Source organism: Myripristis murdjan, chromosome 7, assembly GCF_902150065.1.
Source record: "Myripristis murdjan chromosome 7, fMyrMur1.1, whole genome shotgun sequence".
In the NCBI taxonomy this organism is placed as follows: Eukaryota; Metazoa; Chordata; class Actinopteri; order Holocentriformes; family Holocentridae; genus Myripristis; species Myripristis murdjan.
The window spans coordinates 16,970,012-16,985,789 of record NC_043986.1 but is presented as its reverse complement, the minus strand read 5'-3'; the positions used below and the strand labels follow the sequence as shown (position 1 = coordinate 16,985,789).

Here is a 15,778-nt window from a genome sequence, read left to right as displayed (position 1 = left end):
CATTTCCTTTGCTCCCTCCCCCCAACCTGTACAGTAGCAGCAGTAGATGGCCCTCCTCTCAGTGAGCAGTGCAAGTGCAGTCAAATAGGCTGTAATTCGGGCCCCAGTGAGCTGGGCTCCATTTGCAGGTATGTATATGTGCTCTGCCTCCCTACGGCTTGCACAGGGCTCCTGCCTAACACTTATTAAACAGATCTTAAGAACATCTCCATTCATCATTGCCACCTAGCTCATGCATCAATGCCTCTGCATGCATGTGTGTGTGTGCGTCTGTGAGTGTGTGTGTGTGGGGGTGTGTGTGTATGGCCCCTAAGGGCCTCCTGTCGGGGTCCAGAAAGGGAGTGACGTAGGAAGATTAATATGGGTGTGATGGCAGAACCATGCCAGGGAGAAAGGGTCACTCATTACCCATCTGACCAGCCTGTCTTCAACACAAATACATGGAAGAAAATGCGCACACAGAGGCACCCACAGATGGCCACTGAAATAAAAAGGCTATGTAGAATAGTATCTCTCCTGTTAAATTCACCATATCCTTTTCCTATGTACGTTAACTTGGTCCTAACTGCTCTTTTTCCTGTTTGTCTTTTACCTAATTCTCTCATTATATCAGGGCTGCTCTTGTTAAATTAAAAAAAAAAATGCTTAGTATATAAAATGATTTCTCTCTCTCTCTCTCTCTCTCTCTCTCTCTCTCTCTCTCTCTCTCTCTCTAATCTTTATAGTCAGAGTGTTCAGAGTGTATGGACAGGGACGAGATGGGATACGGTGGGCGGGGTCAAATACTGCAATTATTGCCCAATTGATTTCCATTGATGTGACAGAGAGAAGAAGTGTTACTCCGTCAATGTCCACTCAACCTGGCAGGGAATCCTCCCCTGAGAGAGAGAGAAAGAGAGAGAGAGAGGGAGAGGGAGAGAGAGAGAGAAAGAGAGAGAGAGAGAGAGAGAGAGAGAGAGAGAATCCTTCTAAATACTCATACTCATTAATGCATTAGGATGTTCATTTAATTTCTCTCAAACCTTTATTCATTCATTCTCTGAAATGTACATGTGATGTATAATTTACTTATGTTTGATAGTTTTCTTGATTCGTAGATTCATGTTTGATGTAAAAACTGATTCACAATCTTGCACCACCTCCACTGAAACTACGCGTGTCCTTCTGCTGAGAATATGCTTGGGAGACCAGGGCATCAGTCAGAGCAGACTGCTCCACTCGCTTCAGAAAAACTTTTTTCAGACAATCAGCTTTCTCAGTCAGAGCAGCAGGTAAAAGGAATGTAATCCCCCCACACACAAGTCAAAACTATGATGCAATCACTGATTAAATGTCTTGTACTGTTGATAGAGTACATTGTGTTATGTATATTTCGCATGAAAATGTTTTATATGTGATGTGTTTTTGTGGAAAGTTTATTAACTGTTGTTTCAATGTTTTCTTACCCAGGGACTACAGATGTAAATTATCTATTTAGTTAACTCTGGCACAACTACTGTGCTAAACAAAGTAATAAACTATGAACTTCTTTCAATTGTACATTCAGTCATTCATACAGTCACAAATAAGCCTAACATATTCTGAATATGAAAAGCAATTAGTGACAGAAAACCTTAATACTAGGGTTGCCCCCTGAAAGTTGATTGGTCAAATAGTCAGCCATAGACCTCCACAGTTGTCTCAGAAGGTGGAGTTGAAGAGTCATGTTTTTTTTTTTTTTTCCTTTAAGACAGTTACTGGGCATTTCAATATGACAATAACACAAAACCGAATGCACTGGGAATACGGTGCAATAGAAAATGGAAAAAATATATTTTTATATGCTTTCAGAACTGGTAGCTGTGCAGTTGATTTGATTAATTAACAAGTAAATTGCCGAGGACAGCACTGAAGCCCGTGGTCACTTGTATGGAGTTACTGTTACAGTATAAATGTTTTCTTGTCAGCGACTCTGCCTGTCATAAACATGAAAACATATCATCTGCAAGTGAACAAAATCAAGACAGTATTACACTACCAGACAACAAATGATGCTGCACTCAAAGCTGGTGCAGGAAAAATGAGTACCGCAATCCAATGTATGCAAAAGCGGACAAACAGATACAGTGCATCGTCAGAGTAGGGCGGGGGTGGGGAGCGACGAGTCGATTCGTCGTACTGAAAGGCCGACTCTGAGTCAAGTCAGGTACAGTTCTACTTAATAGTTACGCTGTCCAGCATAGCCTTTTTTCTCTTTCCTAAATTCAGATCAATCTGTCACCAACATTCCTCAGCTTGACATGCTGGGTACAAATCAGCAGTACAAATCAAAACACCAGCAGAGGAAAAGAGAGAGGGGTGTGCCCTTTTAAATACTCGGAAGATGGAAAGGAGGAACAGCAGTATCGACCCATGCCTGCACTTTCATTGGAGTTTTATGGAAGGTACTCAGAGAGGCTATCATAAAGTGTGTGTGAGCAGGTCCCACACACATGCAGCCTTGGCCAAGATTCCCTGTTTTTTTTTTTTTTTTTTTTTTTTTTTTTAAGTTTACTACAACCCACACCCAGTCACTCCTCTGTACTTAGCTCCTCCATTCTCCAACCCACTCCCCCTTTCCTCTCTGCTTTCTAACTCTCTCTTTCAGTCGTTTTCATCTCCTGCCCTCGGTTTCTCATCTCTTCAACTCCCCTCTGCGTCTCCTTTCTTAAGGGCCAGACTGTGGTCTGTCAATGGAATCAGTGGAAAACAGTTTGGAAACCCAAACCTCAGTGAAATTATTCGATTACAACCTCCCATTACTTGCTGGTTTGGAGGCATTAGAAGCTTGCTGAGAAGTAGTGATTTCCATTTTGTGTTTGAGTTGTAATACAATATGTCCTGTTGTGTCTTACCAAGGTCAGTATATTAAATGCTGGGTGATTTTTTTGATTGTTTCTACATTGATCCAAAAGACACAGGACAGTATTGAATCGGCACACCTTCATGGACACACAGACAGATATGAATGCTTTAAAAAAAAGAAAAAAGTCAAGGCACCAAAACCCTAATGGAAAATTTGTGTAATTATGGGACAAAACCGCCTAAATTCTCCCACTCACCAAACCAAGTCTAGGTTTGATCCTTTGAGAAAAGCAGGAGTTTGTAGCGTGGCAGCAGTTGACTAATTAGTCAAAAGTCACAGAAATATGACCCTGCAGAACAACAGGAGAGAGATGAGGACTAATTAAGGATACCTTGTCTCTCACCAGCAATTAAAAAACTACACAGCTCTGCAACTTTTCTCTTCAAATCTCTCCTCTCTTTGTCTCTTCCTCTCAACCCAATTTATCTATTTATTTCCAAAAATATGTTTTCCATCACCTCTTATGTCATTAAAGCTTAGAAAAATTAAAACACCAAGGCAGAGGTGTGTGGAATGGCAGAGAGGCTAAATGGGGAGAGGATGACGGGGATTTGATGACGTAGTTCATCTGGTAGGAGGCTGTTTACAGGAGGCTGCGATTGTATGTACATGTGCATGTACAGTAGCACTGGTGTCAGTATGTGCTTATTTGTGTGTGTCCGTGTGTGTATGTATATGTGTGCATGCGTGTGTGTGTGTGTGTGTGTGTGATTGGGCTGTTTGGCAGGTAGGAGGCTGTGAGTGCAGCCTGTCACAGCCCAGCCCTGATTACTCTGCACCATTCATCAAAGTGTCACCGCCCTGACAGCCGCTAATAAATATACTGCCACAGACCCCCTCTCGCACCTGGCAGCGCACCACACTCTCTCACACACACATATACACCCCCACCCCCCACCCCCCAGACACACACACACACACACACACCCATACACACACTGCCACCCCAAGCACCCCAATACAGCACCAAAGACAGCTCGAACAGCAACACATACTACAGCTCATTTGCTAATTGCTGCATTTCTCATCAATTCTGTTTCTGTCTTGTTCAATGTCAACGGGAGCGAGAGGATATAAATAAATAAATGAATTATATAAATAACCACTGGAGAAACATGTTTAGATTGCTTTCTACCCCATGTTTTTTTTCTGAGTTCCTGAATTTTTTTTTTTTTTTTTTTTTTTTTTTTTTTTTTTTTGTCACGGTGCCGTTATGTTAAACCTTCCCCCCATTTTTCAGTGTGTGCACATGAAACAATACAAAACACACCCATAAACTACATTTTCCCAGTAATATTTCATGGAGATGTTTAACGCACTGTGTCCCAGCCATTTTCTCAACTCCTTGTTTGATCAATACAACTCTTAGTTTCTGTATGATACAGCCCGAGACATAACTAAATTGTTTTTGTTCTCGCATTTCATAAGTATTAATATATCCTCTTCATAGCCACCAAAGCCATTGCAGTGTAAACATCTGAAACAATTTTACAGTGTATGGTATTGCAGTGTTTCAAGTGGCTGCAAAAAAAAACAGAGACCATTGCCTCAAAAATGTGCATTTGCATGTAATTGCTGGTTTGCTTTCCCTTATTTTATTTCATTTGTAGTCAATGTGGCACACACACCCATGCGGTCATCATTGCCTTGTTTGTCTGTGATTAGGCAGTATGTGACTGCCGTAATGATCTGATCTCTTACTGGAAGTGCAGGCTCTCTCTCGTCGCTGACTCCTGTCCCGACTCTGGCAGATGCTCTGCGGCTCCCCCTGTTGGGAGACAGATGAAGCGTGTGAGTCAACAGAGCTGTGTGCGTCTGTGTGTGTCTGTGTGTGTGTCTACACAGTGCGTGGGATATGGTGATCTGGTGGCGGAAACATGGATATGGGTATATCCTGCGCTGGAAGGTGTCCTTGCCAAACTATGTGTGTATGTGTGTTTGTGTGTGGTCATGTGAGGCTGTGGGCATGCTGGGCTGGCAGATGGCATTACTGCATAGCCGGGCCACCCTGGCTAACAGGGGGAGGACATGGAGAAGGTGGGAGAGGAGATGGAGAGAGGACACAAAGCCGGGCAGGAGATGGGTGAGGATGGCTGGAGAGATGTAAACTGTGAAAGGGGAGTAAGCAGTGGGTGAGAAAGGGCTCAATTCATGAGGGATGATGAAGTGATGAAAGAATGTATGAGGAGGATGAGTGGAGGACAGGGAGGCAGCAGCCTTGTTAAGCAACACCAACTCTCCACATTAGGCCAGTGCTGCCCAACACTTCCTCCCACACACTGCAACTTGAACTCAGCTGAGAAAGAGCATTTTGTAAATAATGTACTCATGTATTCCTCCTTTCTTCTAATTTTGCTCCACCAAGTACGATTCTGTTGTGGTCAGTTCCCAGCTGTGCTCCAGGTTGTGCTGTCCATGCTATGTCTGTGTGAATGTGTGTGTGTGTGCGCGTCTGTTTGAATGTGTGTGTGCGTGTTGGCGTGTGTTGTGTGCCTGCTGGGCAGCAGGGCTGGGCCAGGTGTGGAGTGGGAGCAGTGGGAGGACTGGGAACAGTGGGCCTGTTAATTAGAGAGGGGTGATTAATGGGACAGGAGAGAGGGAACGCTGCGTTAGGGAGGAGAGATGAAGGAAGGTGGGAGGGGGAGAGGGGAGAAGGCAGAGGAGCTGAGAGGGAGGTGAGTAAACTGTTTGGGCATGGGGTGAGCACCAGACCATGTATACAACGCTCAAAAAATAAATGCAAAAACTCAAAAACTATGAAGCCAAACTCATCACTGTCCGGCATGTCCGTCTGAGTTCATGTCAACACCCGTCTACGTGAGTTTGGTGACGTCTTCCTTGGGATCCTGCATGTTATTGAGATGTAAGAAGTGGCGTTGTGACAAACACTCCTCCAGGGATGTGGCGTGTAAACACCAATCATTTGGCAGATGCGCTGTGAGCAAATTGGCAGCGTATTCCCCGCGGCCAAGCCACACACCATTATCAGGATTGAGACTAATCGTGTGCCGTCTCCCATATGAGGAGCAATTAATTCACACTGAATCAAACTGCTAGAGAACAGAGTGAGGAGCGGAAAAAAGTAGAAGAGATTGAGAGACGGAGACTGGGCAGAGGAGAACAGAGAAAAAGGAGCAGGCAAGCTGAAAGAGTTTGCATAGTTCAAAGAGCGTACAGCATGATAAAAATTATTTCTGTTTTAACTTTTGTTTTCAGATTCACTCTATGCCACCTTTAAATCTTTAAAACTGAGGGTAAACTGTCTACAAAAGCACACAGAGGAGAATAAAAACAAAATAAATGTAGGATGAAGAAAGCAGTATGGGGGACTTGAGTGCACAGCACAAGAAAATTGACTCGAGTGGATGTCCTCTGAAGCAGTAAAGCATTTATAAATGTATTTCCAGAAAGATTTGACGCTGTGAGTTTTACGGTTTTATAGATAGTTTTTTCATCTTTCTAGAAAGATGACAGTTGCAAGGAATCATTAATGTGAAGTTACCCATTCTCACCTCAATCCAGTCTAAAGGCATTGTAGAGGAGGGTCTACACAGCCAGACGCCAAGCCATTATTTCCTGTCTGATTGCTCTGCGGCCAGCACGATTAAGGAAGAAGACTAAAAGGTAATTTTTCACCATGATGGACAGAAGGAGAGAGTGGAGCTGGTCCCGGTTTAATCTCCTGCAGATGGAGGAAGTGAGGGAGGGACAGTGGCTAGAAGAGGGGAGCCATCGTTTTCAGGGATACAGAACCTAAATTAATAGTCTGGCCCGATGGCCTTTTGGATAAGATAAGTAGCATTATAATAAGGAAGGCCATATAAAAGACCAGACAGAGCTGACAAGCCAGGGGAGACTATTCAAACTCTCTCTCTCTCTCTCTCTCTCTCTCTCTCTCTCTCTCTCTCTCTCTCTCTCTCTCTCTCTCACTCTCTCGCTCTCTCTCTCATAGTCACTCTCTAAAGATTGGTGCTTTTAACCTTCTTTATTACCTTAGTGAAATAAATTTCCCCCATTGTAGGACAGTTTGTGCATGTAGAGCTCGAAAGGGGACGAATGAAGACACAGTGAAAGAAACACAGGTGGAGGAATGGCCAAGAAGCTACGAATGGAGGAGACTTTGTGGAGCCAGACACAGGAAAGAGTGAGAGCAAGAGATGTTTTTGAAAGGTCTTGTAATTCATCACTTTGTCACAAGACAACCAGGTTCTGTATGTAACTGTAAGCAGTGATCAGAACTACTCCTCTCACAGGAGGCAAAGGAGTATTTAAAGTAACACTGCACTGACACTGTTCAGGAACAGTGCTGTTTGTCAACTTTGTGGAAAATTTATTGAAATGAATGAAAATCAATGAAAATCAACAATCATTTTGGCTGCAGAGTACAATTATAGTGTTAAAACATACTATTTCTAACATTGTAAATGTTTTTGACAGAACATTTTAATTTTAAAAAAAAAGAATCATTACCAATTATTGGGAAATCACCAACTTCCAATGAAACACAGAGAAACAGAAATGTCTGGATGAGTCAGCAGAGTCAGATTGGTCATCAGACGGGTTTATGATTGATTACAAAACTTAACATCACCATGTGCTCTGCTGAGCATCCTCATGACTAAATGTGCTTGAAATCAACTCTGTTTTGTTAATGCATTAATATCCTTCATCACCAACATACATTAACACCTTTCCTCTCAGTGCTGTCCTGGCAACTTAACTAGTAGAGAAAGCTGTTTATCAGCTTGTTATGTCAATCTCTGCTACCCCCTACTATGAAGTTTTTACCCTCTGTGTGTGTGTGTGCGTGTGTGTATCTCTTCGGTGTATCAGCATACTCTTGCAGAGAATCTGTCGAGTATCTCACAGCCCCAGTCTCCCTCCCGTTGAGTGATTGTGTGTGTGTGTTTCCCGCAGAGCAAACATGTTAGTTCGTCTGCTCTCACAGTGGGCAAACAGCGAAGGGGGCTCATGAGCGGAGTTAATGGGAAGAAGGAGTGGGGTAAAAGGTGGATCATGAAGGTAGCACAGGAGGCTGAAAGAAGCTGGGAATTAAGATCTAACAGGGAGCGAGGCTTGCCTAAGTACTTAATGCAGGTGGCTGTTAGTGTTTATGTGTGTGTCATACAGTATAAACACAAAAGTGGGTACACATCTGTGTGGGTGTTTGCACACTTTTGTGTGTGTGTGTGTGTGTGTGTGTGTGTGTGTGTGTGTGTCTGAGTGTGTGTTTGTGGGCGGGTAAGGGCCACAGGGCAAGCTCACTAATTGCGACCACTGGGTTTTACCTGAGGGTCTTCTCTGGCTAATATCATTAGCTAATCTGCTGTGTGTTGTCCCCCTTGCCCTCTCCGTCAGAGCGTCCCGCTCCAGCAGCACAACCAGCGGCATCCACCCCCCTCTGCACCCCATGCCTGCTTCCCAGAGCCCAGCACAGACTGCTGAGTCCAAGCTTGTGCTGCTGGAAGGGCCCTGCATCTGGGCTCCTCTGACAGAGAAGATTAATACCTCAGCCACACACACACGTAGGCGTGTGAGAAAGCACACATACGTATGCGTCCAAGCACAAACATACCTTCACCGGTCCTCCTCAACTCCAGTATACACACACATTCCAGCTTCAATCAAAACCAAAAACAGAGGGAGTCGGTGCATCCTACCCTCCCACCACCCATACTCCCTCCTTCATCCTCCCTCCATTTCTCCAGGCTCTGGACCACTCCAAGTCTCCCTCCCCATTTCCCCTACATCCCTCCCTCCCCCCACTTTAAATAGAATCTCCAGGCCACAGAAAAACAACTTTCTGCTGATGCGAGTACTCCTTCATCCCCCCAATCTTTCCCCTCTTCCTCCCACTCCTATCACACACCTATGGTTATGGAGAGAACGGCTGAATTTGAGCCCTGAGCTCTAATGCATACGTTCATCTGAGTGGGCTGCACTGCACTCCTGATGCCTCCTGTGGGGAAAAAGCCCACAAGGCAAACACACTCTCACAAGGCCTGTTTCATTTGATACCAACTGCATCCAGAATGACCACTGGATCAAAGCGAAAATGTATCAGTGATGCACAAGACTAAGGCTCAATGCTAAAGTGTTAGCCTAAGTTACATAAAAAGATCATTTCCAATAATCTTTTCAGTTAAATTTTGAAAAATCTGTGTCAGGGACTCCTCCGAGATGTAAAAGTCTACACCTAAAATAGCCCTTTGAGAACAGGAGAAGAAGAAAAACCAAAGAGGAGACGGTGAAAAAAAAAAACATCAGTGTTCCTGCCAGATGTGAATAATTCCTATATCCCACCTCTGTGTGTTCATAGTGGAAACTCCCCGGCATTCCCCTACAGACTGTAGAATGTGTGGTTTGGCCCATGAGACACAGAGGAAAGCGTTGTTGAAGTGGCCAGAGGTGTTAACATAACTTCCCCGACTCATTCACCTGCAGTGGCCTGTATGACTCATGAGCCACACCTGTCACTGCAGGCAAGGAGTGTGTGTGAGTGTGTGTATCCATGTGACGAGGTAGGTGGATGCAGCATGTATCAGAAGTGAATCAGAAGTGCACCAGAAAAAGGACGGCAGGGTTAATGGACAAATATTTAACCCCAGAGATAGAGTGAAGGATCAGATAAAGGAGTGATCACTTAGGTAGGGACTATCTTGGCACATCTCCCCATGCCTAAACGCTTCCCCGTGTCAGCACATTGGCTGCCTGTCAAAGAACAGAGAGAGGGAGAGAAAGAGTGAGAGAGAAAGAGAGAGAGAGAGGCCAATGGAAAAGGAGCATTTACAGTATGTCTATATAGAAAAGGGAGAAGAAGGTCAAAAAGAGATGGGTAAGAGAGAGGAACAAAGCTTCAGAGCTGGTGGAGTCGACGACGTAACTGTTCGACGTAACTATTCTTCAATCTTCAACTGTGCAGCCACACACTCCATGTCAAACAGAGAATGTCAACTGCAGGTGAGTCACTCCTAACCCGATATAGAGGTAAGAAACAAGTAGTCAAGTAATAAAAAATTATCTGTATGTTTTCAAAGGCTGGTCACCAAAATGAAATGCCTGACATGTAAATTAATTAAAGATGAGAAGTGCAGGGAGGTGACCTGTTTGAGGGAATGGACAAGTATCAACCGAGTGTCTGCACACAGAGACACACACATAGAAACACAGAAACACACACATACACACCAGCACTAGGCCTGCCAGTTGAAAGCTCACATAAATGTCAGCGCAGCGTTGAAGCTGAAAGATTATGAATTTTGGTCATGATGTATTTGCCTTATTAATTCTACCGGCTGGAAACCAGCCTCTGCTCTACACTTAACACAGTGTTGAGTAAAGAGAAAGGGCAGCAAAATGTTTAAGTCCAGCTGATGAACATCATTGCCTTGTTTCAAATTTGATTATTCATCAATTACACACTTCTTCCTCCTCCTCAGGCAAGAACATGCATCTAAGCTCATGCATTTAATTTCTTAAACTCATGAGTAAAGATTTTTTTTTTTTGTCAGAATGACATCTTACATATTTTTAAAAATGAAAATGTTGATTGCAGTTGTTAAATAAATGCACACTTTATCAATAACAATTTTAGATGTGGTTATTCTCATATCCATGTATCTGTTTTTCATTTATGTATAATATATTTTAATTTCATCCATGTGTGACTCATGCATGGAAAGTTTACACAGAAATAGCATCAAAGGCAGTTTAAGTGATTTGATATCAGCCTTCCATGAAAATATATCAAATTCTGTCTTTTAGTGTGTTGAAAAACGCAGAGGAAAATATAGGTAATATCATTTAAACAAAATAATAAAACACTTTTACTATGCAATTTTACTATGAGACATATTTCAATATCAGAATATAAAGGGGACCATTTGTGAGCATTACAAAAATGAATAACTACTGTGGGAAGTGTCATGATCAAACTTGTAATGTTGTTTGGTGGATATTGTAGGTGTATTCTTCCTCTCTCTCCGCCCTATTGGACCAGCATTTCATGTCCTTATAAATAATTCATTTTTTAATCTGATTTCCCAGAGCGATTCTCAGTGTATTAGTCACATATTCAATAACGCCGCGCAGTGAATAATCTGGCTGTGTGTTTCCATGATTCCCCCCCATGTTGTGTGTGTGGGGGGGGACCGTCTGTTGGTGTCTGAGCATGGCTGAGGAGCATCACAGAGGAGAGGAGAGCAGAGGAGAGGAGAAGTCAGGTGCATCATCAGTCAACATCCCTACAGGTTGACAGTGAACAGATGCATATACTTCTACTACACATCCATGTTTAGGATTACCTGTCTGTCTCATCTTAAGCCTGAACATCAGCACCGCTTCCCTCCGCACTCTCTCACAGCAATATACATCTAGAGGGCTGGGGAGGAATTCTTTTGTTCAAAGATTAAATCATTTTTCACTTGACAGTGAGAAGAAGGAAATTACCCCACACACTTCAAGGAGACGGTGAAAATACAGGATACCATAACAATATTTGTATTGTTTAGTATTATAAAAGACCCCTGTTCTCTAATTTCTTAATATTATGGATTTACAGTAAAGTCACAAAGAAGAAAAGGGGAGTAAAATCTACAGAAAATAAATAAATAAGAAACACACATAAGGCATTTCAATTTCCATAATAGTTTAGAATTTGGGTTCTGGGAATATTTCCAGTATGTTCCCTCATAAAACCACAAATGGGGAAAACAAGACAAATGATTTAGAGTGGAATACAAATTATAAAAGAATTTGTCTTTAAAAGTATAGGGCCAGTATGCCTTGGCAAAAAAACAAACTAAATATGTTGTGGAAAAGGGGTTTGTTTAAAATTTACCACAACTTGAGAGAGTGACAGAAATATTCAGAGTGGTGGATGGGTGGAATTGTCTTGCCATACCATGCCACTGTCCTTTCTCCATAGCGCCCTGGGCACTGGCTCTGCTAGCCCAACTGTCTAGCCACAAACACACAGACAATCATATACTACAATTCACCAAAACCTCACTACACAGAGACTCCAATTTTAATCTGCTGCTATTTTGTTACTCCGTCTCTCAGAAATATGCATCTCATTTACGAGTGTCCTCATATGATTTTCACTTGCAGGAAAGTGAGGCCCACAACAATAAAGCAGGACATCAATGAAAAGGATTGTACTGTGTTGATGCAAATAAAAGATCATGTGCCACAAATGTGGGTCATGCCACAACACGAAACAGTGCATCTAAACAGCACACCGCAACCGGGAAATGTCCATTCGGACGGTATACCAGTTTGATAATTGAGAACAGCTAAATCACTCTGCATTTCTGCTAAAGGCTGCATAATTGAATGACTCTGTAACTCAAGCTTCATAATGAAACCAAGTCGATCGACATAGAGAGGTGATAGGTCTGGAGTTTTACACACTGCTTTTACTGTGTTGAAACTGAGAGGGTGTATGACAAACCTCCTGCTGCTCAATTAGATTAGACGTGTTTGCGTGGGTGTGCGTGTCTGCATGTACAAGACAGAAAAGAAGAGAGGAGATAAGTGTATCAATAAACACAGAATTTGTGCGTAATATTAATCCTAAAATTGTCTGACTATATTTCACTAATGTCATTGTAGCAGTTAAAGTTTGTTCATACTAAACAGCTTTAGGTAACCAGCCATGAACAGATGTATGCAGCACTGTAAACTCAAGAAACCTCTCATCTATTAACTCAATCATCATGTGATAATTTGTAATGATGAAACATAAACTAGAGAAAGAGGAGAGAGAGAGAGAGAAAAGGAGAGAGGGAGAGAGTTAATGATAAAGAGGTCTCGTGGCAGGATGTGGTGTAATTGTAATGGGAGAAAAGGAAGACTGTGACTCCAGGCTTCAAAGTGGATCGCTCTGTGAGCAGCAAGTGCACAGGATGCAAAACGCAAAATAAACACACACACACACACACAACCACATATACGCCTACACACACACACACACACACACACACACACCTGGAGCTCTGTCTGAACAATGAGCAGAGAGAATCTCAACAGTTGGCTGGACAAACCTTGAGCACCCCCTAGTGTTGTTTTTCTGTAATCCACAGGGTTACAATGATCAACAAAGAGAATCATGTTTTTGACAATGACACACACACGTGTGTCAAAATGCTGAAAGTCAGTGTGTGGCAAGATGAACAATATAAGAGTTTTCCTCAAAGGACACAACTTTCATCAAAGGAGAAAATTGGATCAATATGTTTTTTGTTTTTGTTTTTTTTCCTGGAGGACAGGGGAGTAGCTGAATAACCACCTCCCCAACAAACTGAAACACCATGTCCAAGTTTGAATTTTTGATATATACCATCCAGGTTTGTAAATATTACATAATTAGAAACTGCGAAATAAGTTAAATCCTGTCAGTGTGTGTTAAGTATCTTTCCTTAGCTTTTGTCATCGCTTAAACTTTTCTTCCTGGGAAAGCAGATTAGAAATATCAGAGATGCCTTTCATCACATCTTCATACACATTGGGCAAGAGTGTTTCTGTAAATCATTGGGTTGCCGCACAACAGATGAAGCTGACCCGAAGTCTTCCATTCAAGCTAGCGGGCAAAGTTCCCATTTAGAAGAAGGAGAGCAGAGTGTGATCCGAGGCACTGCCCGGTTGCCAAAGTAAACCCTGGGCTAAAGCCTAATGTCTGTCTCCATCCAGGCTCATGTAAATGGTTGTGATTAAAAAGGGAGATATGAGAGCCGAGGCGTTTCTGCAATCTTGCACATCCTAATTTGGTACTGGGGGAGTTAACACACCTGCCAGCTTCCTGCTGACGAGGGTGATTTCTCAACTGTTGTTGTTTGTGCCGTCGGTTGAAGGAGAGGCGAAGACAGTGAGAGAGGGAGAGAAAGTCCAGGCTGGGTAAGACGGCACACACACACACACACACACACACACACACACAAATACGCATACACACACACACACACACACACATAAAGACACACACTCACTCCCACAGATCCCTGGCTGCTGCCAATAACAGGCAGTCCTAACGTGAAAATGTTGACTGCTTGATGATTGATGGTAGTTATTTGTGGCTTTCTAACCCTCCTCCTTTACCTCCACTCCCCCTTTTCCTCCTCCCTCTTCTTCCTCCTCCTCATCCTCTGCTCCCTCTCATCTCTGTGCTGTTGCTTCCTTTCTCCCCCTTCCAGACGATGTGAACATGATTAATAATGTGTAATGTTGTGTAAGCGGCCTCCTGTCCATCATTCCTGCCTTGTCTGACATTCTTCAAAGCCTGAACTTAGAACATAGATGTTCTAAGCTCAACTAGAAAAATGCATTACATGTGTGTAACACTGAATTTAAGGCAGCATGTCAAATTCTACTTTTGCTTCTCCTCTACATACCTAAACTCTTAGTATCTTATGCCACATCACGACATCTCTGAATGAATATAATACATAATAAGGCTAATACACACATTTTAACATTTTCACTTATAGAAATGTTAATGTGTCATACATTGTGCAAGTAAATCTTTATATGCCATGATGCATATCTATATTTAAATGCTGTGATGAGGAAGGGCATACAAATATAGAAGTGAATAAGGAGACAAATGAGTAAGTGACAGTGTAGCTTGGGGTATCTGCTATTACTGCCACACTGCCAGCTCCCCGTCTATCATTCCCTAACACTGTCTGTGTGTGTTCGCGCACACATGTGTGTGTGTCATGAAGAAGAAGAGGAGGAGAATAAGGAGAGAGGAAGAGGAGAGGACACTCGAGGCCACAGTGCAAGTTACACATCCATCATTCTCTAAGACCAAACTTCAGAAGTGAGGAAAGGCAGAAAGGAGATGTTTTCTCAGAATGCTGCTTTGCTTCCTTCCCCTTTTCCACGAGTGATCAATGATCCAAAACTGTGCTTAAGTTGTTTCTACAGCAGAGCCAGGAATTCCTCTTTTACTGACCCTCTTTGGCCAGCATTGAACCTTTTTTCAGCCTGACCCTCTCCTCTCTTCTTCCTCTGGCTGGTCGACAGACGCAGACGGGGGAGGGATCGAGGGGGGAAACAAGACAGGACAGGGCCTTTAGACTAGAGATCATTACTTTTACATTATTAATGTATGGCTAAACCACAAAGGACGTTCACAGAGAATGAGGAAGAGAGAGACTGCTCCTCTGCTTTCTAGAGTGAAACCTATAGGGAAGGTACATTTTTTACTTAAATCATATATACCCTAACCAACCTGGCAAGACTGCTACTGAAAGCTTGCAAGGGAGGTGTGAATGTAAACGGTAAGAATTCAATTGATTGATGATTTAAGAGCAACATTTACATTTAATGCTGTGTTCACCTTTGAAGAGAACTTAATTTCCCCTACACAAAAACAAATAATACAAATAAATAAATAAATAAAATACTGAATTAAATAATAGATAAAATAATATTCATACAGCAAAGTGCTTTACAAAATAAAATGGAGGCAGTAAATAAAAAAATGTGAAAAGTTTAAAAAACAAGCACAAAAACAAAAACAAAAAAGTGTGTGGGCGGGGGACAAGGTGAAATGTCAGGATAAAGTCCCTGGTTAAAAGGGAAAGAAATGTTTGGTGAAGTTGAGAGCAGAATTAAGGAGTGTGCTGTGTGTTTCATTAAATGCTCAATATATCTTGTGTTTTCTGGATCATTTAAGCCCCATTACAGAACAGTGGCACTGCTTTAATTTCTAAAGTGCCTTTCAAAGGCGTCACCTCAGGCGCTTATTCTTGCGCTCTCACACAAGCATGTATGCGCATGCAGCCACACACAAACACGCATACACAGTGCTAGCATGCACACTATATGCACGCTCAGACGTGCACATACACGTGCACTCACAGACACAAAGATGAAATAAATGCAAGG

The 15,778-nt window shown here is 42.6% G+C and overlaps 1 long non-coding RNA gene across 1 annotated transcript in view; it reads right to left on the bottom strand.

Moving 5' to 3' along the window:
* Window positions 1–4,469: 4,469 nt before the first annotated feature.
* LOC115361701 (uncharacterized) overlaps window positions 4,470–15,778 on the bottom strand; it is a 36,460-nt gene continuing 25,151 nt past the window's right edge. The window contains exon 3 of the long non-coding RNA XR_003928438.1: window positions 4,470–4,652. This is a non-coding gene — a long non-coding RNA (uncharacterized LOC115361701). The remainder of the gene's footprint in view (window positions 4,653–15,778) is intronic.